We start from the raw sequence: 25,725 nt of genomic DNA on the forward strand, positions 1-25,725 counted from the left end.
CTAGAACAGATCTTTTAGAAAAACATCCAATCTTGATTTAAAAGTTGCCAGTGATGGAGAATCATCATGACCCTTGGTAAATTATTCGAATGATTAATTACCTTCATTTAAAAATGTATACCTTATTTCCTGTCTGAATTTGTCTAGCTTCACCTTCCAGCCATTAGATTGTTATACGTTTCTCTGCTAGACTGAAGAGCCCATTATCAAACACTTGTTCCCCATGTAGGTACTTAGACTAATCAAGTCTTTGTTAAACTAAACTGAGTATCATGTTTTATAATCCTTCCATCGTTTTCATGGCTGTCCTCTGAACTCTCTCCAGTTAATGGACTTCTTGAACTGTGGAAACAAGTACTGGACACAGTATTCCAGTAGCAGTCACATCAGTGCCAAACACAGATAAAAATATCTCTACTCTTACTCAAGATTACTGTTTATACACCCAAGGATCATATCAGCCCTTTTGGCCAAAGCATGCTGGAAGCTCATGTTCAGGGGATTATCCACCCCCAAATCTTTTTCAGAATCACTGATTACCAGAATAGAGTCCTCCACCTTGAAAGTATGGCCTACATTCCTTATTCCTAGACATATAAGAATTTCTGCCACGAAAGCTTATGCTCAAATAAATCTGTTAGTCTTTAAGGTGCCACCGGACTCCTAGTTGTTTTTGTGGATAGAGACTAACACAGCTACCCCCTGATACCTGCGATAAGCTGGAGTTTATCAGTTGGAAATGACAGAGGAGAAAGACAGACCTAGGTGCATTTGCTGATTACAGGATGACTGAGCCACCAATGTGATGTGGCTGTAAAAAAGGCAAATATAATCCTAGGGATGTATCTGGTGAGGTATTTCCAGTAGAGCTAGAGAAGTATTAATATCATCGCACAAGGCACTGATAAGACCTCATCTGGAATATTGTGTATAATTCTGGTTACCCATGTAACCAGAAAGATGAATTCAAACTGAAACAGATGCAGAGAAGGGATATTAGGACAACCAGAGGACTGAAGAGCCTATCCTACTAGAGAAAAGATCTTGGCTTATTTAGCCTAGCAAAATGAAGGATGCGGGGGGATAAGATTGCTCTCTATAAATGCGCTGGGGGGCAAGGGGTAAAACATCAGGGAGGGAGAAGACCTATTAAAAATAAAGGACAATGTTGGCACAAGAACAAATGGGCATAAATTGGCCATGAATACATTTAGGTTGAAAATTAGAAGATTTCTAATCATAAGAAGAGAGAGGTTCTGGAACAGCCTTCCAGCAGGTGTAGTGGGGGCAAACAAACTAACTATAGTTTTAAGATTGATCTGAATAAATTTATCAATTGGATTATATGACAGGGTTGACGGCAACAGCAAGAGACTGGACTCAGTGACCCAGGAGGTCCTTTCCAGTCTAATGTTTACATTGCATTAAACCTAAATAATTTGTTACAAGTGAAAAAAAAAAAAAAAAGTTACCCTACCCAGTTAAAATGAGCCACAGAGTACAAAACATTTTTTTCTTTTTCTTAAAGCAGAAACTCAAAGACAACACTTTCAGTCAGCAGATTTCAGTATGTGACAAATGGTTTTAGTCTGGATTGTGCAGGCCTGTATTACTGTTCAATTTAACTAAGTAGACATAAATAGAAGCCATGCATCTACATAAAGATAATAAAGTATGTTATTTCAGTACAGTGACCCACATCTTAGACTAAGGAAAGAAAAAGCTAGCTCAGGGAAAAACAGAAGTGAAATGCATTCAACTAGAATTTCATTCTTATATTATGTCTCAATTGCAAATGCTCCAAAAGCACAAGATATTTAAAGATATGCTTAACTTTTAAGGTTGGCATATGCTTAAATACCTCCCTGAATGGAAAGGATTTACTTCTTTATTGGCATACAATGACATATTAGGAATCCCCATATGTGAAACAATTTGTACAATTTAAAATAAATGGCATTCCTATTTAAGGAAAACTAATAAAAAGGCACTGTAATAAGTCTGATAACTAGAACAATGTTATAGAATCTCAGTACTTTTAGCAGTACATTCTCATGTTTATTTACTTTATCTGAGTCCCTTTCCCAACTGTACATTTTGCAAAAAACCAAATGTTACACTACCAAACGATAAGATTAAAAAAAAATAATTCTTCCAATCAAAGACTGTAACAGAAATTTAATGGAGGGAACAAGATTAGCTCTTTATATTGCACCACCATTACAGCAACGTCCTTAACATAAGAAAGGCCACACTGGGTCAGACCAAAGGTCATTCTAACCCAGTATCCTGTCTTCCAACAGTGGCCCGTGCCAGGTGCTTCGGAGGGAATAAACAGAACAGATATTCCTCGACTCATCCATCCCGTCATCCATTCCCAGCTTCTGGAAAACAGAGGCTAGGGACACCATCTCTCCCCATCCTGGCTAATAGCCATTGATCAACCTATCCTCCATGAATTTATCTAGTTCTTTTTTGAACCCTGTTATAGCCTTGACCTTCACAACATCCTTTGACAAAGAGTTCCACAGTCTGACTGAGCAGTGCATGAAGAAATACTTCCTTCTGTTTATTTTAAACCTGTTGCCTATTAATTTCATTTGGTGACCCCTAGTTCTTGTGTTATGAGAAGGAGGAGTAAATAACACTTCCTTATTTACTTTATCCACCCCTTCTCTCTAGCCTTGACAAATGCAATCTTGCCCCACTCATTTCCAGGCAAAATACTATTGCAAATATCATTTTCCTAGGGCATCACTTTGATCGCATTATCCCACTTTGAATCCCTCTACTTGATCCCCATTTATACATCAAACAAGCTGCTCATATTCACTTCCAAGGCCCTTCAGCCAATCCCCACCCTATCATTTTTCATTCACTATTTTGCTGTTGACACTCATCTCCTGTTGACCTGTGATGCCTGCCTCCACTGCCCACTTGTTCAATTTTCTAACACACCTTCATTGCTTTCTCCCATGCTGACCCATAGGCTTGGAAGGCACTCCCCATAAATGTATACAAAGCTACGTACTTGATTACCCACCTTCAAATCCCTCCTTTGCCACAATGCCTACAAAAAACTTTACAATAGTTAGGCTGCTCATGTGCCTATCATGACCAATACTATTTCATTGTTTACTTGTTTCAGAGGAACAGCCGTGTTAGTCTGTATTCGCAAAAAGAAAAGGAGTACTTGTGGCACCTTAGAGACTAACCAATTTATCCATCTGTCATTTCGTGTCAGGTTATAAGTCCCTTGAGGCAGGGGCTGTCTTTTTGTTCTGTATTTGTAAAGTACCTAGTACCTGGTCTATGACTATGGCCCCTAGGCTCTACAGTATAGAAATAAATAATATTTGAAAAAGTTGAAAAAACCCAGTCTTAAGAACGTCAGGTACGAAGAAGATGAAACATTGCAGCAATAATGAAGATCCAGAATGCTCTGATTAAGTTTAACAGAACTGTATTTGGGGGTGGAGGACACAACACAAAGACACTCAGGCTGGAACCTTTCAAACACAACTCCTTCCTAACTTTATACAGGGCTTGAAAGACTCTTCACTCGGTTTAACAGAAACTTTTGTCAAGGCAAGTGGGCTGAGGAGCTGCTGGGTTCTTTCCTGGCGAATGATAGACTCAGGATTGGAGAGGCTATTTTTAGGTTGCTTAAACCTTGTTTCATATCAGGGCATGTCCAAACACAAGACCATCTTAATGTCTTCATTTCTTCAGTGAAGAGCACACAGATTCCCTTTCTTGTAACTGGCCAAGTCTCCATTCCGTACAGTAAGAGGAGTCAAATTTCAGTTTTATACATGCTACCTTAACTTTATCATTATCTTTTATTCACAGAGAACTTCAATCCGCACTGGCCATTTACTTCATACAGCTCTGGTATGATGCCAGGCATCAGTCAGGAAGGCACTATTGTCAGCAACCACTGGCCTTTAAAATTTAAATTCTTTCACTCTTGGCTCTCTCCCTGCTATATCCTTTTATGGGGAGTTCTCCTTCCTCAGTTATCAGAGTCTTGGTCTTACCAACAGTCACCCTAAGCCCAGCCTGCTCAAAACTATGTTGCCACTGTTTAAAGTTAGCTTGCAGGATCTCACAATCTTTCACACATCACTAAATCATCAGCAAACAGCATGTTCCAAGGCAGCTCCCTTTGTATATTCTCACTTGTATCCAGGACAATTGCAACAAAATGAGGCTTGACACTGAGCCCTGATGTAGGCTAGCTTTTACTAAAAGTTCTCTACTGTAGCTTCATTTAGTTTTGGCTGTGGTAGTCACTGCAGCATGCGTATCCTGGAAAAGACTGACACATCATTCTCACTCACCTCTCCACTGAAAACTCCACCAACTAGTTCTTGTTGCACACAATTGTACACCTTCTCCAGGTCCACAAAGACAATACCCAGTTGTGGTTTCTTTTCTATGAATTACCCCATGAGGATTCATAGTGCAAGTATGGTATCAACTGTGCTCCTTCCTAGCATGAACCCATACTGACTCTTCCAAATTTCAAACATTCCACACAGAAGCTTTTCAGTAATCTTCTCCCCTACTTTTATAACATGTGATGTCAGCTTAATTGGGCAATAATAAAGGAGATGTTAACCCTGTGTTAAAGTTTAAAAATGGGCAACAGAGCTTTTATGCCATTCATTTGGCATTTTCCCTTTTTTAAGAATATCACTGAACAAACTTGTAAGATACTTGATGCCTTTCCTTCCCGATGATTTCACTGCATCCACTTCTCCTTTTTTCATATTCCTAAATGCCTCTGCAACCACTTTGTCCTGGAGGTAATCTATTGCGTTCCAGTTTGGCTCACATATTCTTAATTCCCCCCTTAGGTTCTCATGCATCACTCTTTCAAAATAATCACTCCAAATTTTGATTGACCCTTTGTTTGCAATATACTATATTCATTTCTAACATAAGCAAACTTGTTCAAATCTCTCATCATTTTCTCTCTTGCCTTGAGTCCATAAATAGTCTTCTCTCCCTCCTGTAATCCTAGTTAGTTATATATGCATCACAGTCCATACTTCTTGCTGTCACATTTCTTTTGGCCTTCTATTTTGCCCCCATGTATGCCATCTTATCACTCCTCAAACCCCTGGCCTGCTATTTTTTGAAGGTTACTTTTTCCCCTAATGGATTCTTTAACATGAGTATTCCACCCCCAAGTCTCCCTTCTTATCCCTTTCAACAGTGGATTCACTTGTTTCCAGCAAAGGTGACTTAAGTTTGAACCAATTGTCCTCCATGCATCAGCTGCGACCAAATCTCATCACATGCATCCCCCAGGTCTTGAACAGGGGAACTCCTTGCAGATATGCAGGGCAGCTGGGAATATTCAATAAGAAGTTTTAGACCAATTGACGACATCTCTCAGTGGGGCACTGTGCGGTAAGCTGGTGGTACAGCTACCACTATATGATGTCAAGACAAATAAAGACTGCCTTAAAATAAGTCTTGCCAGGGCTGGTGGGGATTATAAGCCTTGGTAGGAAGCTCCCCTAGTAGAAGAAAAGCTATTTCAAACCAAAGGTGTTCGACTTAGTCACCTGTAAATCTCATCCAGTACATTATATATATATATATATATATATATATATATATATATATATATATATATATATATATATATATATATATATATATATATATACACACACACACACACACACGATAAATGACTACCCAATATAACCAACCCTAAAGCAACTGTTTGAAACCCATACATGAATGAAGGTTTTTTGTTTTTTTTAAATTGCAGTATTAAAGAGGTATAACTAGTTCTCTCGGTACACGATTGTATGCCTTCTCCAAGTCTATAAAGACAATACCCTGTTGCTATCTCTTTTCTCTGAACTACTCCATAAGGATTAATAGTGCAAATATGGCATCAACTATGCTCCTTCCTGGTATGAATCCATATAGACCCTTCCAAATTTCAACCATTCCACACAAATGCTTTTAATCGATCTTCTCTCATACTTTCACAGCGTGTGACGTCAACTTAATTATGGAATTAATTTGTGGAATTAGTTATGATGGCAAGTTATGGGAGACTGTAGCTAGTGTCACTTTAAGGTAGAACTCATAGCACACCCCCTTTTAAGATAATTTAAAGATCTTTTCTATTTATACATTATAAACATTCATTTTACTTTAAAACTTGATGTAAACTGTGGCTGTGGATAAAGCCATGCCCCACTCTCTCCCCCAAAGTTACATTGTATGTGTGACTTTGTACTCCATATGCTTTATGAAAATATGCTTGGAATGTGAATAAGGTAACTGGAATATGCTTTATGCAAAAGGTCTCATCAGGTATCATTACAAAGCTTATAATCTACTGAGTTTCAGAGTAGCAGCCGTGTTAGTCTGTATTCACAAAAAGAAAAGGAGGACTTGTGGCACCTCAGAGACTAACCAATTTATTTGAGCATAAGCTTTCATGAGCTACATGCATCCGATGAAGTAAGCTGTAGCTCACGAAAGCTTATGCTCAAATAAATTGATTAGTCTCTGGGATGGAGACCCAGAGAGACAAAAGATTCCTGCCTTGTGCCAAAGCCATAAAAGGAGGTGGAACAGAACAATGGGGGCTACAGTCATGAGAAATCCCCTAGTTACCACCTGAGCTGGAACTAATAAGAATGGTACCAGGGGAAAGGATTGGGCCCAGACTAGGAAGGAGTCTAGTCTGTGAAAGAAGCTTATTGGAACATCTGAGGGTGAGATTTACCTGTATTCAGTTTCCTATATGTATTAGGCTTAGACTTGCATGTTTGTTTTATTTTGCTTGGTAAATTACTTTGTTCTGTCTGTGATTACTTAACACTACTTAAATCCTACTTTTTATACTTAATAAAATCACTTTAGTTTATTAATTAACCCAGAGTAAGTGATTAATACCTGGGGGAGCAAACAGCTGTGCATAGCTCTCTATCAATGTTATAGCAGGTGGACAATTTATGAGTTTACCCTGTATAAGCTTTATACAGAGTAAAACAGATTTATTTGGGGTTTGCATCCCATTGGGAGCTGGATGTCTGGGTGCTGGAGATAGGTGACTTGCTGAGCAGTTTTTGATTAAAGTCTGCAGCTTTGGGGGCATGGTGCAGACCTGGGTCTGTGTTGCAGCAGACGTAGCATGTCTGGCTCAATAAGGAAGGGTTCTGGAGTCCCAAGCTGGCAGGGAAAACGGGCTCAGAGATTGTCAAGGTTTCCTCCCCACTCTGAACTTTAGGGTACAGATGTGGGGACCCGCATGAAAGACCCCCTAAGCTTATTTTTACCACCTTAGGTTAAAAACTTTCCCAAGGCACAAATCCTTTTTTGTTCTTGGAAGGGTACTGATGCCACCCCCAAGTGAGTTAGACAAAGATTTAGGAAAAGGACCACTTGGAGTTCCCGTTTCCCTAAAATATCCCCCCAAACCCTTTCACCCGCTTTCCTGGGAGGCTTGAAAATAATATACCAACCAAACAGGTTAGGTTAACAAGGTGAGCACAGACCAGCCCCTTGGGTTTTTAGGACACTAAAACCCAATCAGGTTCTTAAAAACAGATCTTTATTATAAAAACAAAATAAAAGCAGCATCTTTATAAAATCAGGATGGAAGGTAATTTTACAGGGTAATCAGATTCAAAACAGGATTTTCCTCTAGGAAAACTTTAAAGTTACAAAAAAAAAAAAAAAAAAAAGGAATAAATCTCCCTCTTAGCACAGGGAAAATTCACAAGCTAAAACAAAAGATAATCTAATGCATTTCCTTCCTATTACTTACAATTTGTAATCTTAGATGCTTAGTTCAGATATGGCTTTAGGGGATGTATATTCCCTGCTCTAATTCCTCGCTGACCCGGAGAGAACACACAGAAAAAACAAAACAAAAACCTTCCCCCACAGATTTGAAAGCATCTTCTCCCCTTATTGGTCCTTTTGGTCAGGTGCCAACCAGGTTATTTGAGCTTCTTAACCCTTTACAGGTAAAGGAGGGAATTTATGCTACCCTTAGCTGTATGTTTATGACCGAGGTAATTTCAGCACATCACGTGACAGTCCCAAGGGGGTCTCTGTGACTGAACCCATCACAATATGATCTTATACTTGTTTAACGTTTTCCAATTGCACGGGATACCGAAGAGTCCCCATTCCCAAAATATCTCCCTGCAAATTCCCACATATATGACTTGATTACTTGTGTAATGGTCTTCCTTTGGTAACAAAACTGCAATAATGTAAATATTCACAATTTGTGTTGGGCATGTACGTACATAATTTGTGTTGGGTATGTACAGGTCTGTCTTCTAGTTTCAATATGTGTGACCATGGAAGAACACAAGGAATGAGTCTTTCCATTCATTAATTGGCATCTGAAATAAATTGTATGCTTGTACAGTAAATGGCTACAATTTTAAGCCAAATGGTAAACTGGAATAAAGACAGCTATTTGTTATGCATTACATTTTTAAAGTATGGAATTTGATGTTCTACGTAAGTCATTCAAAAAGAAATTACATAATTTGCTTTACATGAAGCTTTAATTCTACACTACAGTTTTCACTGTTTAAAATAGCAAGATCAGAAAAGCACCAATAGCTACCACAGAGAAGTGTCAAGAAAATAAACTTGTACGTTTTTTAGAAGTGCAAAAAAACCCTAAACTTCATAGTAACTTTGGACTTCAGATGGAATATTGTGCTATGATAGCAGGTAAAAACAAATTAAAACAACTTCATATGTATATGATATGCATTCCCTATGGCAGGGATAGTCAATAGGTGGAATGTGGGCCAAATCCGGACCGCCAGACACTTTTGAACGGACCTCATAATCTTTTTATTTACTTATTGTTTGTTTTTTATTATTATTTTCTCTGGAGGCTGGCCCTTGACGATACATTTGACCAAGAAATCTGGACCTTGACAAAAAAATAAACTACCCCTCTCCCATGTTTTTGTAATGAAAATAAATGGAAAATATGAACTTCAGTCAGTAAAGCTTAAAAATGTGACAAACAAAAATGTACTTTAACTGCCCAAATTGAAATTCCATCATTTCTGCCAAAATATGAAAAACAAAGCTCCAACCTTGTGAACTGCATTTGATACATTCCACACATTGAAACTTCCATACAAGGAAATCTCATCAACAGTTTATCATAACAATTATTCAACACTTTTAAAGTATCCCATGTCCCAAGAGGCAAGAAAATCATGTTTCACCCTTGCATAATGACAGGTTTCAGAGTAACAGCCGTGTTAGTCTGTATTCGCAAAAAGAAAAGGAGGACTTGTGGCACCTTAGAGACTAACCAATTTATTTGAGCATGAGCTTTCGTGAGCTACAGCTCACTTCATCGGATGCATACCGTGGAAACTGCAGAAGACATTGTATACACACAGAGACCATGAAACAATACCTCCTCCCACCCCACTGTCCTGCTGGTAATACCTTATCTAAAGTGATCATCAAGTTGGGCCATTTCCAGCACAAATCCAGGTTTTCTCACCCTCCACCCCCCCCCCCCCCCGCCACCCCCCACACAAACTCACTCTCCTGCTGGTAATAGCTCATCCAAAGTGACCACTCTCCCTATAATGTGCATGGTAATCAAGGTGGGCCATTTCCAGCACAAATCCAGGCTCTCTCACCCCCCCCCACCCCACGGGAACACACACACACACACACACACACTCACTCACTCTCCTGCTGGCAATAGCTCATCCAAACTGACCACTATCCAAGTTTAAATCCAAGTTTAACCAGAACGTCGGGGGGGGGGGGGGGGGAGGAAAACAAGGGGAAATAGGCTACCTTGCATAATGACTTAGCCACTCCCAGTCTCTATTTAAGCCTAAATTAATAGTATCCAATTTGCAAATGAATTCCAATTCAGCAGTTTCTTGCTGGAGTCTGGATTTGAAGTTTTTTTGTTGTAAGATAGCGACCTTCATGTCTGTGATTGCGTGACCAGAGAGATTGAAGTGTTCTCCGACTGGTTTATGAATGTTATAATTCTTGACATCTGATTTGTGTCCATTTATTCTTTTACGTAGAGACTGTCCAGTTTGACCAATGTACATGGCAGAGGGGCATTGCTGGCACATGATGGCATATAACACATTGGTGGATGTGCAGGTGAACGAGCCTCTGATAGTGTGGCTGATGTTATTAGGCCCTGTGATGGTGTCCCCTGAATAGATATGTGGGCACAGCTGGCAACGGGCTTTGTTGCAAGAATAGGTTCCTGGGTTAGTGGTTCTGTTGTGTGGTATGTGGTTGTTGGTGAGTATTTGCTTCAGGTTGCGGGGCTGTCTGTAGGCAAGGACTGGCCTGTCTCCCAAGATTTGAGAGAGTGTTGGGTCATCCTTTAGGATAGGTTGTAGATCCTTAATAATGCGTTGGAGGGGTTTTAGTTGGGGGCTGAAGTTGACGGCTAGTGGTGTTCTGTTATTTTCTTTGTTAGGCCTGTCCTGTAGTAGGTGACTTCTGGGAACTCTTCTGGCTCTAGCAATCTGTTTCTTCACTTCCGCAGGTGGGTATTGTAGTTGTAAGAAAGCTTGACAGAGATCTTGTAGGTGTTTGTCTCTGTCTGAGGGGTTGGAGCAAATGCGGTTGTATCGCAGAGCTTGGCTGTAGACGATGGATCGTGTGGTGTGGTTAGGGTGAAAGCTGGAGGCATGTAGGTAGGAATAGCGGTCAGTAGGTTTCCGGTATAGGGAGGTGTTTATGTGACCATTGTTTATTAGCACTGTAGTGTCCAGGAAGTGGATCTCTTGTGTGGACTGGACCAGGCTGAGGTTGATGGTGGGATAGAAATTGTTGAAAGCATGGTGGAATTCCTCAAGGGCTTCTTTTCCATGGGTCCAGATGATGAAGATGTCATCAAATATAGCGTGAGTAGGGCCTTTAGGGGACGAGAGCTGAGGAAGCGTTGTTCTAAATTAGCCATAAAAATGTTGGCATACTGTGGGGCCATGCGGGTACCCATAGCAGTGCCGCTGATCTGAAGGTATACATTGTCCCCAAATGTAAAATAGTTATGGGTAAGGACAAAGTCTCGTCCCCTAAAGCCCCTACTCTACTTGCGCTATATTGATGACATCTTCATGGTCTCTGTGTGTATATAATGTCTTCTGCAGTTTCCACGGTATGCATCCGATGAAGTGAGCTGTAGCTCACGAAAGCTCATGCTCAAATAAATTGGTTAGTCTCTAAGGTGCCACAAGTACTCCTTTTCTTTTTATGTTTCACCCTGTGGCTCTGGTGATATACAAATAGCCATTTTTACAACTTTCAAAAAGTTCTCTTCAATAATACCAGTTATTTTAAGATCTCATGTTTATTCTTAAAGGCAAAATATATTCTTAGTAAGTTCTAATGAAAACATTCCAGAAGTTTGTCCTGCAAATCCAAAACAGCTCATAAGAATTGCTATAAATGACTAAGCTGCGCTGACATGCCGGTTTTAACAACACACTTCATTGAAGGACCTATTACCCTTTCAGTTCAAACCCACTTGGATATGAAATATTTAGAAGTTCTAAACATACTACAGTAAGTATGGTGTCAAGTATCAGGGGGTAGCCGTGTTAGTCTGTATCCACAAAAACAACAAGTGAAGTGAGGTTTTTACACATGAAAGCTTATGCTCAAATAAATCTGTTAGTCTTTAAGGTGCCACCGGACTCCTTGTTACAATAAGTATATGACTTACATTAATATTTTATTCCTATTAAAATATCTTGTAAAATATTTTTCTACATTGTTTGCCTAATTTCAAATTAAAATATTAATACATGTAAGAAGTGCCTAAATTTGATAGATTATGTAATTTTTTTAATAACTATTCCAAGCTAATATGTAGATTTACATCATTCCTAAAGTATTACAAAGGCCATCTTTTGTGTAGCTCACACCAACTTTCATCTCACTACACTCAAATAAATAGATAGTTGTTAGTTCTAAGATACAATACAGCAAGTCTTCTCACTTGAGGGACACAGATGTGAAGGTTGTTTTAAAAAAATGGATTCCAAAAGGTTAGGCTCCTAAGCAGCCTAATTTTCAAGAGTGCTAAATACCCAGCAAACCACGATGACATCAAGAACAATACGCAAAGCACATTCAGTGCAAGCTTACACACAAAATTCTGTCAATTCAGCACAATACTGACCAGTGACACCATGCTACTCCAGCTCGGGGCAACATCATAGTATATATAGAATACCAAGTGTGATAAAAGCATACAGTGCTTTTGCAATACGGACAAACTAGACTGAGACTAAAAGTGATCATCATGTGTAACCAAAAGGATGATTTTAATTAGATGCACTAAACCTTTCACCTCTAAAGATATAACTCATTGCATCACAGAAAATCTAGATCTTGTGTTTAAGTTTTTGTTTAGTGTCCTTTTATACATCAAGGTATAAATACAAAGTAAATTACATGAAATATTGGTATGCTATACAAAGTATATTTTAGTAGAAACAGTGTTTTAACACCAAACAGAAATACCTGGTTGATCTGCGAGCCCACAAAGCTTGCAGAGATAAGTCTAAACTTAAAGATCGTATTAAAAATTGGCAGTTGAAACTACTACAAGTTAAAGGTCGAAGGTGGCTTTGAGGGAGGATTTCCCACCATGCTTGCATTTTCCTTAAAGGACTTTAGCCAGGCAGACTTGCTTTACAACTATTCAAGAAAGAGTGATTTGTTTTTCACTATAGTATATAAGGAAATAGAGTGTGTTTTTTCTAGATTGTTCTCATTTCAAGAATTTCTTTCCTTCTCCCAAATCCTTACGGTCTTTCAGCAACTTGCTATAAACCTATATTAAAATGATTGGCTGGGAAATAAGACAATACCCAGTGAAGCCTATCAAGCCGCTACCGAATGGGCTGGATGGATTGCTGTTAATCCCTGCTGGTGCTTCACTGTCTTTCAGTGCAGTATGAAGCTCAAAAAGAACAGAAGTACTCGTGGCACCTTAGAGAGACTAACAAATTTATTAGAGCATAAAGCTTTTGTGGGCTACAGCCCACTTCATCGGATGCATAGAATGGAACATATAGTAAGACAGACACACACACACAGATAAGTTGAAAGTTACCATACAAACTGTGAGAGGCTAATTAGTTAAGATGAGCTATTATCAGCAGGAGAAAAAAAAAACTTTAGTAGTGATAATCAAGATGGCCCATTTAGACAGCTGACAAGAAGGTGTGAGGATACTTAAGAAAATAGATTCAATATGTGTAATGACCCAGCCACTCCCCGTCTCTGTTCAAACCCAAGTTAATGGTATCTAGTTTGCGTATTAATTCAAGCTCAGCAGTTTCTCCTTGGAGTCTGTTTTTGAAGCTTTTCTGTTGCAAAATTGCCACCCTTAAATCTTTTACTGAGTGGCCACAGAGGTTGAAGTGTTTTCCTACCGGTTTTTGAATGTTATGATTCCTGATGTCAGATCTGTGTCCATTTATTCTTTTGCGTAGAGACTGTCGGGTTTGGCCAATGTACATGGCAGAGGGACATTGCTGGCACATATCACATTGGTAGATGTGCAGGTGAACGAGCCCCATAACTGCACGGGCTGAAATTGTGGAAAAGCAACATCACTTGCCCCATAACCTCAGCTGTGCTGAACACAACACCATCAACAGCCTCAGGAACAACTCTGACATAATCAAAAAGGCTGACAAAGGAGGTGCTGTCATCATCATGAATAAGTTGGAATATGAACAAGAGGCTGCTAGGCAGCTCTCTAACTCCACATTCTACAGGCCATTATCCTCTGATTCCACTGAGGATTACCAAAAGAAACTACACCATCTGCTTAAGAAACTCCCTGAAAAAGCACAGGAACAGATCTGTGCAGATACATGCCTAGAACCCCGACCAGGGGTATTCTATCTGCTTCCCAAGATCCATAAACCTGGGAATCCTAGATGCCTCATCATCTCAGGCATTGGCACCCTGACAGCAGGATTGTCTGGCTATGTGGACTCTCTCCTCAGGCCCTATGCTACCAGCACTCCCAGCTATCTTCAAGACACCACTGACTTTCTGAGGAAACTACAATCCATTGGTGATCTTCCAGAAAACACCCTCCTGGCCACTATGGATGTAGAAACCCTCTACACCAACATTCCACACAAAGATGGACTACAAGCTATCAGGAACAGTATCGCCAATAATGTCATGGCAAACCTGGTGGCTGACCTTTGTGACTTTGTCCTCACGCACAACTATTTCACATTTGGGGACAATGTATACCTTCAAGTCAGCGCCACTGCTATGGGTACCCGCATGGCCTCACAGGATGCCAACATTTTTATGACAGGTTTCAGAGTAACAGCCGTGTTAGTCTGTATTCGCAAAAAGAAAAGGAGGACTTGTGGCACCTTAGAGACTAAGGTGGAAAGGTGAGCTAATAAATTGGTTAGTCTCTAAGGTGCCACAAGTCCTCCTTTTCTTTTTGCGAACATTTTTATGGCTGACTTAAAACGCTTCCTTAGTTCTCGTCCCCTAACACCCCCACTCTACTTGCACTACACTGATGACATCATCATCTTCTGGACCCATGGAAAAGAAGCCCTTGAGGAATTCCACCATGATTTCAACAATTTCCATCCTACCATCAACCTCAGCCCAGATCAATCCACACAAGCGGTTCATTTCTGGACACTACGGTGCTAATAAGCAATGGTCACATAAACACCACCCTATACCGGAAACCTTACCTATGCTATACTTACCTACATGCCTCCAGCTTCCATCCAGGACACACCACACAATCCATTGTCTACAGCCAAGCTCTAAGATACAACCGCATTTGCTCCAATCCCTCAGACAGAGGCAAAACACCTACAAGATCTCTATCAAGCATTCTTAAAACTACAATACCCACCTGCTGAAGTGAAAAAACAAATTGACAGAGGCAGAAGAGTACCCAGAACTCACCTACTACAGGACAGGCCCAACAAAACAAACAACAGAACACCACTAGCTGCAACCTTCAGCCCCCAACTAAAACCTCTCCAGAGCATCATCAAAGATTTACAGCCTATTCTGAAAATGGTCCCTTCACTCTCACAGATCTTGGGAGACAGACCAGTCCTTGCTTACAGACAGCCCCCCAACCTGAAGCAAGTACTCACCAGCAACCACACACCAAAAACACTGTTGCAAGGATAGGTTCCTGGGTTAAAGCGTGATGCCAACTCTGTCCACATATTTATTCAAGTGACACCATCATAGGACCTAATCACATTAGCCACGCCATCAGGGGCTCGTTCACCTGCACATCTACCGATGTGATATGTGCCATCATGTGCCAGCAATGTCTCTCTGCCATGTACATTGGCCAAACCCGACAGTCTCTACACAAAAGAATAAATGGACACAAATCTGATATCAGGAATCAGAACATTCAAAAACCAGTAGGAGAACACTTCAACCTCTGTGGCCACTCAGTAAAAGATTTAAGGGTGGCAATTTTGCAACAGAAAAGCTTCAAAAACAGACTCCAAGGAGAAACTGCTGAGCTTGAACTAATATGCAAACTAGATACCATTAACTTGGGTTTGAATAGAGACTGGGAGTGGCTGGGTCATTACACAACTTAAGGAAATAGATTCAGTATAAGTATCCTCACACCTTCTTGTAAATTGTCTAAATGGGCCACCTTGATTATCACTACTAAAGTTTTTTTCTCCTGCTGATAATAGCTCATCTTAACTAATTAGCCTCTCACAGTTTGTATGGTAACTTCCAACTTATCTTACTATATGTTCCATTCTATGCATCCGATGAAATGGGCTGTAGCCCACTAAAGCTTATGCTCTAATAAATTTGTTAGTCTCTAAGGTGCCACAAGTACTCCTGCTCTTTTTGCGGATACAGAGTAACACGGCTTCGACTCGGAAACCCTTGAAGCTCAAACTGATCACCTTACCTGGTAGCAAGTTACCCTACCATTAAAAGACTGGGTCAGCCAGAAAAGCTTACATGTAATCAGTTCAGTTATGGCACTAATTGCCAATACACAGGAAGTTAAGGCCAATTCCTGTCTACTAGCTGTAGTTCAGTTGTACCTATAAGAGTTAACGTTATTTTTATGTGGTTAATTTGCATTACATATAGAAGTGTGTTCATCAGTAACAAATCAGTAGCATTCAAACGAACACCTTATTTGACGAAGAGAAGCATGTAGTTCAAACATATTTTATGTTTTTCACTTTCAAAAAAAAGTGTGTATAGCCAATATTATTGTTTCTGTTTAACTAAAGCTCTGAGCCCATTTCTATTTGACCTTATAGTCAATGCTGAATCATAGAATCATAGAATATCAGGGTTGGAAGGGACCCCAGAAGGTCATCTAGTCCAACCCCCTGCTCAAAGCAGGACCAATTCCCACAGTGAATCAATGTCAGCACAATTGTTTCCATAGCAACAGACCAGTGTTAAGAACAGGACTGTGATTTCACAGAAGGATAAAACAGGAGAAGCTGGTCTATGAGAGGAAAAATGTTTATTAAAACACAAAAGTTTAGTAGCATAAAACGCAACACAAACAAGGAGGATTTTTGGTTAAATAATCCGGTTTTCAATTTTGCTTTGGTGTGAAATTCTCCCATTAAAAATAAAGAAAGTAATCTCCATGCAGTGCTATGGCAGTTTTTTAGAGGTTTATTTTTCCAATAATATTGGTGGTTTGTTTGCAACTCACTGTAAATGCCAACAGGAGCTACAGAAACCCTTATTAGTGAAAAAAGGCGATACTAGCTTGTGAAAGTGTGTACACGGTAAATCTATGTTTTATTTCCGGTAATGAGATCTTGAAACTCAAATGCAACACTCAGTTCCATAATGACAGGTTTCAGAGTAGCAGCCGTGTTAGTCTGTATCCACAAAAAGAAAAGGAGTACTTATGGAACCTTAGAGACTAACAAATTTATTTGAGCATAAGCTTTCATGAGCTATAGCTCACTTCATCGGATGCATTCAGTGGAAAATACAGTGGGGAGATTTATAAGTTCTATAAGATACTGTTTTAACTTGTTGGCAGAATACTTTAACAACTGCTCAAGATTTTAAAAAGTAATGTAATGATTAAATATGCTTAATTATACGATTTTTATTTAAAAGCCTGCCTTTTTAAATCTTTAGTGTAAGGCCACCAGGAAGTGATTGATTGTCTCCAAGTCTTAAACCTTTTTGATAAAACAATTTAACTAGAGAAGTTTCTTACTGACTGGGGAACTTTTTAGACTAACCATGTCATTTCAAATTTGCTTTGGTAAAATTCAAATAAAGACTAATTCACACATTTAAACTAAAACCAGATATAATTAATTTCCTGTAATCCTAAAACTTCTGAAATAAAAACCTCTTCAATGCCCAAGACTTGTAGCTCCATCATCAGTATAAAAGTTTAAAAGCTACCTACACTACACCTTTTTATAAAGTAGCAACATTAGCTGCTCTTAAATAACTACTGAAAATACTAGCCTTCAATTCACTGGCTAGATAGATAAGCAATTCACTACCCACGATCTTTCTGCTATACCTTTTATTGCAGATATTCTGCAGTTTATGTGCATCAATACACAATAAAAAACAAAGCAGCTTTTTTACACCAGCACAGTAGCCAGTATTTTACGATACTACTGTCACACAAAAAAGCAGGCAGAAAAAATATGGATTCTAGACATTTTAAAAACAGGTAAGCTGAAACAACAGTGTTCTTTATTCTTCAGAAACGTCTGGTAATTTTACTCAATATCTCCACCTTGGGCCATGTCACAGCTGATCCCAGTTTCAACTACATCTCCATGACCAATAAAGTTGAATGATCACATTTGATCAATCTTAATACTGAATTCAAAGTTGCTCCATATTGTTGCCCATGAACATGAGTTTTGCTTAAGGGTGGAAGTTGAGTAACTTGATCAAGGTCTGACACAAGGGTATGCTACTGAAAGAGCTCTAAAGGGGAATCACAGACAGCAGGGAGCCTGCATTTTACTCACTACTTTCTACTAGGTTAACAATCTGTAAAGCAACAAAATCTCTTGCTCTACAATACACAATTGCACTTTCCCAGATATGCCACAGCACAGTTTGAGTGCACAGGCCTGTGATACCGGTTTCAAAATGTTGCTGTCGTCACTGGAAAACATACCATGTAGGAGCAGAGGCACTATTACAGAGATGTTGCATTTTCCAGTGAGAAAGTTGCACTCTGGAGGGGACAGAAGAGAGACTCAGAAACATAATCTAGAGATCAGTCTTTGGAAAAAAAGCTGTACCATACTGTGAAATATTCGCCTATTTTGGGGGTCCTTATTTGAAAAAGATAAGGAAGGGGGGAGACCATCTGCCACAAAGGAAATATAGTAGAACCTCAGAGTTACAAACACAAGAGTTACGATCTGACCAGTCAATACACCTCATTTGGAACAGGAAGTACATAATCAGGCAGCAGCAGAGACCCTCCCCACAAAAAGACAAATATAGTACAGTACTGTGTTAAATGTAAACTACTACTAAAAACAAAAGGAAAGCATCATTCTTCTTCTTCGTAGAAAAGTTTCAAAGCTGTATTAAGTCAATGTTCAGCTGTAAACTTTTGAAAGAACCACCATAACATTTTGTTCAAAGTTACCAACATTTCAGAGATACAAACAACCTCCATGCCTGAGGTGTTTGTAACTTTGAGGTTCTACTGTTAAGCACAGTACACACAGGAGAACCAATTTATAAGCAAAACGTAATGTGACAGGGTCGGGCCAGATGGCTACAGGAGAGTGATAGAAGGCAGATATATTAGCCCCGGGTTGAGTAGGTCCCTTTTCTCTGGGTAAGGTAACAGGGAAGGTTCCAGAACTATCAGGAACCTTCTGGAAACAATTAAGACAGGCTGATTAGAACACCTGCAGCCAATCAAGAAGCTGCTAGAATCAATTCAGGCAGGTTAATCAGGGCACCTGGGTTTAAATAGGAGCTCACTTCAGTTTGTGGTGCACATGTGACGAGCTGAGAGTGAGAACGTGTACTATTGGAGGACTGAGGAGTACAAGCATTATCAGACACCAGGAGGAAGGTCCAATGGTGAGGATAAAAAAGGTGTTGGGAGGAGGCCATGGGAAAATAGCCCAGGGAGTTGTAAGAGGCGCTCCAGACAGCTGCATTCCACAGGGCCCTGGGCTGGAACCCGGAGTAGAGGGCAGGCCCAAGTTCCCACCAAACCTCCCAACTCCTGGTTAGACACAGGAGGAGCTGACCTGGACTGTGGGTTCATGAAAACGGCCACACTGAGGGCTGCTGTGAATTTCCGAGGTGAGCAAATCCACCAATAAGCACAAGACCCACCAAGGTAGAGGAGGAACTTTGTCACATTAAGAAATAAGAAAACATAAGAACCTACCAGGGAAACTAAAGAGAGTGTTAAGAGCAGTTGAGTGCATTCATATAATTCATTTAATTTGTGTGGGTTCCCCTTTTACATGCAGTTCTACTCAGAAGTTGCTAAGGTGGCATCCTGGGATTCTACATCTGTTCAGACTTCCACAAGTCTACTTCAATATGGCAAAACATGCTAATATCCATATCCGATAGTCATATCAAGATGTAAGTGTTCATGCTTTGTACAAACGGATCAGAAACATACACAGGGTTGGCTTTAGTACTTCCTCCTAGCAAAGTCAAAGGCTTCCTAGCCAATTCATTAGTTTTCATCTTTCTTACCTTCACTGAACACGAACATAAGTTACATTTGTAACGATAAAATAATCTGTTCTGTAACCAATAAGTGAAACAATGCAAACACCAAACAAGTAAACCAATCCAGTATCACTGTATTTGACAGATTAGCATTGCTGCTTATTGAAAGCACTTTCTGAAAAGCTATGCTTCAACAGTGCCTCTTTATAACTTAACACTAATAATGACATTCAATTTCAGCACTTTTGAACAAAAGGACCACCAAGTAATAGAGATCTACAAAATACATGCGTTACTATTATTCCTAATAAAGTCACAAGAACTAGTCACCTTAGGAGGATAAAACAAATCTTAATGCAATTAACTATACTAGTGCTTAAGAAAGGTCAAAACTCTCCACTACAATTATGATTGAGGAGTCAAATTACAGTCTCATTTATTCAGCCTAGAGGTGAATTTCTGATTCACAAAATTCTGTTCCTTATAAAGCATAAGGAAATTACACTAATTAATATTAGTGCTGTCCTGACTGCAAAGTGCTCTCCCAGAAATGGACCCAGCAGTGCATAATCCTAGGGCTGGTCTATAGAGAAAGTTAGCGCACAGCATGCGAGGATGTGAATTTAGCACACTAGCTACTCCACAGCAACTGCTCTATGTAGACAAGCCCTAGACTACTAGTTTTGACTCGTCCCATAACAGACTACCAGTGTTGAGGGACTCAGGGTGGAACATCAGATGTCAGAGTTAGTTATAGAGGCAGAGGGCCTCTATATGGATCACCACCTTTGGAAGAGTAGATACATAGTCTAATAAAATGGGGGGTGGGGGGGGATTTCCAAATCTCCCCTGCTCCATGTATGAAATGGATCTCTTGAAGCCTCATGAAGGCTCTCCTGCTAAGTTCTGTTGTAATAATTGGGCCTAAAATGAGCTCAACGGTGAAGAGTGAGTGAAAGTTAACAAAATTTCACAATAACCTATAACAACTATTGGTGAGAAAGGTGAAAAAAAAATAAAAAGGAAGACTGGATTAGCCCAAACAAGAAGGCCTACTGATATAATTCAAGGACTGTATTAAGATCATGCCTAGTAAACAGAACAGTGGGAGACTAGAAATCAATTAACCAAAATTGGTGCATTGGAAATTAAGCCTAATTGAGTGAACAAGCTATTCCATATATCACTTCCCTTTTGGGGTCTTCACAGATTTTGGGAGGAAAAGGTTGCTACCATGAAGCTGGCTGAAAAACAAGAGATGGGGAAAGTGTCCGTTTCACCATCATGGCTGCCACCGCCACCATCTCCTCGGACACTGGACATTCATCATCTTGATCCAGAGAAATGTACTGACCAGACCAGGCCATAGAGAGGGACCCAGTGACATCGCCACCTCTAATGGCTCTGGCTGAATCCCAAACACTGAGATGTGAGACTGTCACTCCCACTCCTTTTTCTTCCTCACATTATTTCTTCTCTTCACTATCTTTCTCCCCTATTACCTTCCATTTAGTAAGGGTCTGGAATAGACAGTCAAGAATCTATATTTTGCAACACTGCTGTATGGCTCTGACCAAAAGAGGCAGCTAAAAGCAGTGTCCTAAACAGCCCAATACTAGTACAAGTTTGCCAGGTCTCAGACTGGCTAAGATTGCGTGCTGTGCCAGCCATAAAGCTGCAAATGAAAGTCAACATCAGAGACAGAAGCTGCATTTTCTAATCTTTGCTGTTCTTTTCTCTTCCTTCTTGTGCACGTCTTGTTTTGTCTTCTAGAAAATGGAATCTGACTTTAGCAGCAGCAAGAACAGCTCCATCCCATTTCAACTACCTTCTTCTCTTCCCCCCAAATCAGATAGTTATTACACCATCTAAGAGACAGTTACAATATCTAAGAGACTGTCAAATGGCATTTCTTCCTAAAAAATCCTTTCAACTAAAGGGAAAGGAAATGGGAACAAGCTATGTTGCTAAAATGAAAGCTTTACTTAATACTTTACATTACAAATGCTTTAATTGTTTTCCTTCTTTTTTGTATCTTTAATAAAAGGTTAAAAGGATTTTGAATGATGTGTTTGCTATGGTACTAAGCTGAAGTCTCTGTATACCAAACCACAAACCTTGTTTAAACTATTTAATGTTGGACAGCGACCAGGTTATGTTAATAATTGACTTCAGGTCCATATATGCCATCTAAATTAACACTACTGTCCGCTCCTATGGGTTCTTCAGAGGAGAGGCTAACATGGGTCTTTAGTGACTAAAGCAAGCAGTCAGGACTCGATGGAAACATGGAACAGATCCATTGAGTAAAATACTGTTTGTTTTACATACATAATTTTCAGAATAAAGTACCATTTAAAATGCGAACATGTTTAAAACTGCTCCCACCAAGGTACTATATCCTCCTCCCCTTCATACTGGGATTTATTGTACAAAAAGACATTCCTACAGTTCTTTAGTCCTAATAAAGGAAGGACAGAAGTAGTAGCCAGAATCCATTACAACCTACATCTCCGGCCCAAGGAGGAGATGCATGATCCAAAAGGGGGGGTGGGGGGAGGAAAAAAAAAAAGAGCAAGACTTCGTAACAAAGTAATCTGCAGTGAATAATATGCCCGAGTATCCATCTGGGAAGTAATGTTCTTAACAGACACTCTACACAATTACAGAAACCACAATACATCTGCTATTCCGGAGGGATGGTTTAACTAGAGAGCCAACAAAATATCCACTGGATTGCACAACTTTTGAAGAGACCTAAACTACAATGAATACATCATCAACATTTAACATATGTGGCCATGTTAAAGTAGTCTAATATTTTATATCCAACCAATACCAAAGGCAACAATTCATTCCCTGGACTGTCAAAAGGATGGCTTTTCATTTCCATATTTCTTTCTTTGGAGGACAGATTACAAAAAGACTTTTAGAAAGTGGGGTAGGGGACGGGTATTGTATTGTTTTAGATTTTGTTTGCCAGCTAAGTAGATGATCTTTATCCACATAGGGAAAGCCTTTGACTTTGAAAGCAAATTTTTGCAAATGAAGAGCTGGAATTGCAGAAGAGGGGCAAGCCTGGTAGTCTCATTTACCTGATAAAGCCGTCAAGAACACTATCCCCGATAATGTCACGGCTAACCTGGTGGCTGAACTTTGTGACTTTGTCCTTACCCATAACTACTTCACATTTGGGAACAATGTATACCTTCAGATCAGCGGCACTGCTATGGGTACCCGCATGGCCCCACAGTATGCCAACATTTTTATGGCTGATTTAGAACAACGCTTCCTTAGCTCTCGTCCCCTAAAGCCCCTACTCTACTTGCGCTATATTGATGACATCTTCATCATCTGGACCAATGGAAAAGAAGCCCTTGAGGAATTCCACCATGATTTCAACAATTTCCATCCCACCACCAACCTCAGCCTGGTCCAGTCCACACAAGAGATCCACTTCCTGGACACTACAGTGCTAATAAACAATGGTCACATAAACACCACCCTATACCGGAAACCTACTGACCGCTATTCCTACCTGCATGCCTCCAGCTTTCACCCTGACCACACCACATGATCCATCGTCTACAGCCAAGCTCTGCGATACAACCGCATTTGCTCCAACCCCTCAGACAGAGACAAACACCTACAAGATCTCTGTCAAGCTTTCTTACAACTACAATACCCACCTGCAGAAGTAAAGAAACAGATTGATAGAGCCAGAAGAGTTCCCAGAAGTTACCTACTACAGGACAGGCCTAACAAAGAAAATAACAGAACGCCACTAGCCGTCACCTTCAGCCCCCAACTAAAACCCCTCCAACGCATTATTAAGGATCTACAACCTATCCTAAAGGATGACCCAACACTCTCACAAATCTTGGGAGACAGGCCAGTCCTTGCCTACAGACAGCCCCGCAACCTGAAGCAAATACTCACCAAAAACCACATACCACACAACAGAACCACTAACCCAGGAACTTATCCTTGCAACAAAGCCCGTTGCCAGCTGTGCCCACATATCTATTCAGGGGACACCATCACAGGGCCTAATAACATCAGCCACACTATCAGAGGCTCATTCACCTGCACATCCACCAATGTGATATATGCCATCATGTGCCAGCAATGCCCCTCTGCCATGTACATTGGTCAAACTGGACAGTCTCTACGTAAAAGAATAAATGGACACAAATCAGATGTCAAGAATTATAACATTCATAAACAAGTCGGAGAACACTTCAATCTCTCTGGTCACGCAATCACAGACATGAAGGTCGCTATCTTAAAACAAAAAAACTTCAAATCCAGACTCCAGCGAGAAACTGCTGAATTGGAATTCATTTGCAAATTAGATACTATTAATTTAGGCTTAAATAGAGACTTGGAGTGGCTAAGTCATTATGCAAGGTAGCCTGTTTCCTCTTGTTTTTTCCTACCCTCCCCCCCCAGATGTTCTGGTTTAACTTGGATTTTAACTTGAAGAGTGGTCAGTTTGGATGAGCTATTACCAGCAGGAGAGTGAGTTTGTGTGTGTATGGGGGTGGGGGGATGTGAGAAAACCTGGATTTGTGCAGGAAATAGCCCAACTTGATTGTCATGCACATTGTGTAAAGAGTTGTCACTTTGGATGGGCTATCACCAGCAGGAGAGTGAATTTGTGTGGGGGGGTAGAGGGTGAGAAAACCTGGATTTGTGCTGGAAATGGCCCACCTGATGATCACTTTAGATAAGCTATTACCAGCAGGACAGTGGGGTGGGAGTAGGTATTGTTTCATATTCTCTGTGTATATATAAAGCCTGCTGCAGTTTCCATGATATGCATCTGAGGAAGTGAGCTGTAGCTCACGAAAGCTTATGCTCTAATAAATTGGTTAGTCTCTGAGGTGCCACAAGTACTCCTTTTCTTTTTGCGAATACAGACTAACACGGCTGTTACTCTGAAACCTGATAAATTCAGCATCCCCCTCTGCCTAAAATTTGACCTGAGAGGACACTGTTTTTCCATGTGTTTGTAATCTGCCACACATACAGAATCACTTTTATTTCATGGTATCATAAGTCTTAGTCCTAAGAGCCAAACTGAAAGAGTGTTGGGCAGATTTTTTGGTCCCCAGGTTGCAGATACTTGAGGGATACTTCACTCAGAATAAACAGTGGCTTTGATGCCGTAGAAGCGCCTTCACATGGTTTGAAGATGTAAAGAGTAACAGGATATTAATACCATTTCAACCTATAAAATTGATTACACGACCACACACTATCAAATACACAGTACATGCTGGGTAGGATATGTTCATTATTTTGTGAGCCTGCATTAAGCAGGAGGGGGTGGAACAAATGTGACAGGAACACGTCATGTGTGAGCAGAGTTCAAAGTAAATGAAAATATATGGCAGAAATCAAAGCCATTTTGAATCCAGCTGTGCCTATGTTACATTACAACTTTCATGGTAATGAAAGTTATATTTAAGGTTGCAACTCAACTTCCAGCATAACCCAATTTTCCACTTGCTCGTAATTTACAATTCATCTTTTTGAATTAAAAACTCTGCTTTGGTTTCAATCCAGAAAGATGAAATTTTTTTTGGAAAAAGGACCAAATCTTTTTTGACAGGGTTACTGGCCTATTGCATGGGGGGAAGCAGTAGGTGTGATATAATTATCAAAAACCTCACTAAAATAAGAAGTTCCACATGACAGTCTCATAAGCAAAGTAGGGAAATGTGATCTAGATGAAATTATTATAAGTTGATTGCACAACTGGTTAAGAGACCATACTCAGAGTAGTTATCAATTGTTCGTGTCAAACTGGGAGGGCCTATCTAGTGGGGTCTCATAGGGGTCAGTCCTGTGTCTGGTACTATTCAATATTTTCATTAATGACTTGGATAATGGAGTGCAGAGTATGCTTATAAAATATGCAGATGACTCCAAGCAGAGAGGGGTTGCAAGTACTTTGGAAGG

The 25,725-nt window shown here is 40.0% G+C and overlaps 1 protein-coding gene across 1 annotated transcript in view; it reads right to left on the minus strand.

Annotated features, from left to right (window-relative positions):
- Positions 1–25,725, minus strand: part of MINDY3 (MINDY lysine 48 deubiquitinase 3) — a 100,140-nt gene that overhangs the window by 16,409 nt on the left and 58,006 nt on the right. The window lies entirely within an intron of this gene.

This window comes from Lepidochelys kempii, chromosome 2 (assembly GCF_965140285.1).
Source record: "Lepidochelys kempii isolate rLepKem1 chromosome 2, rLepKem1.hap1, whole genome shotgun sequence".
Taxonomy (NCBI): domain Eukaryota; kingdom Metazoa; phylum Chordata; order Testudines; family Cheloniidae; genus Lepidochelys; species Lepidochelys kempii.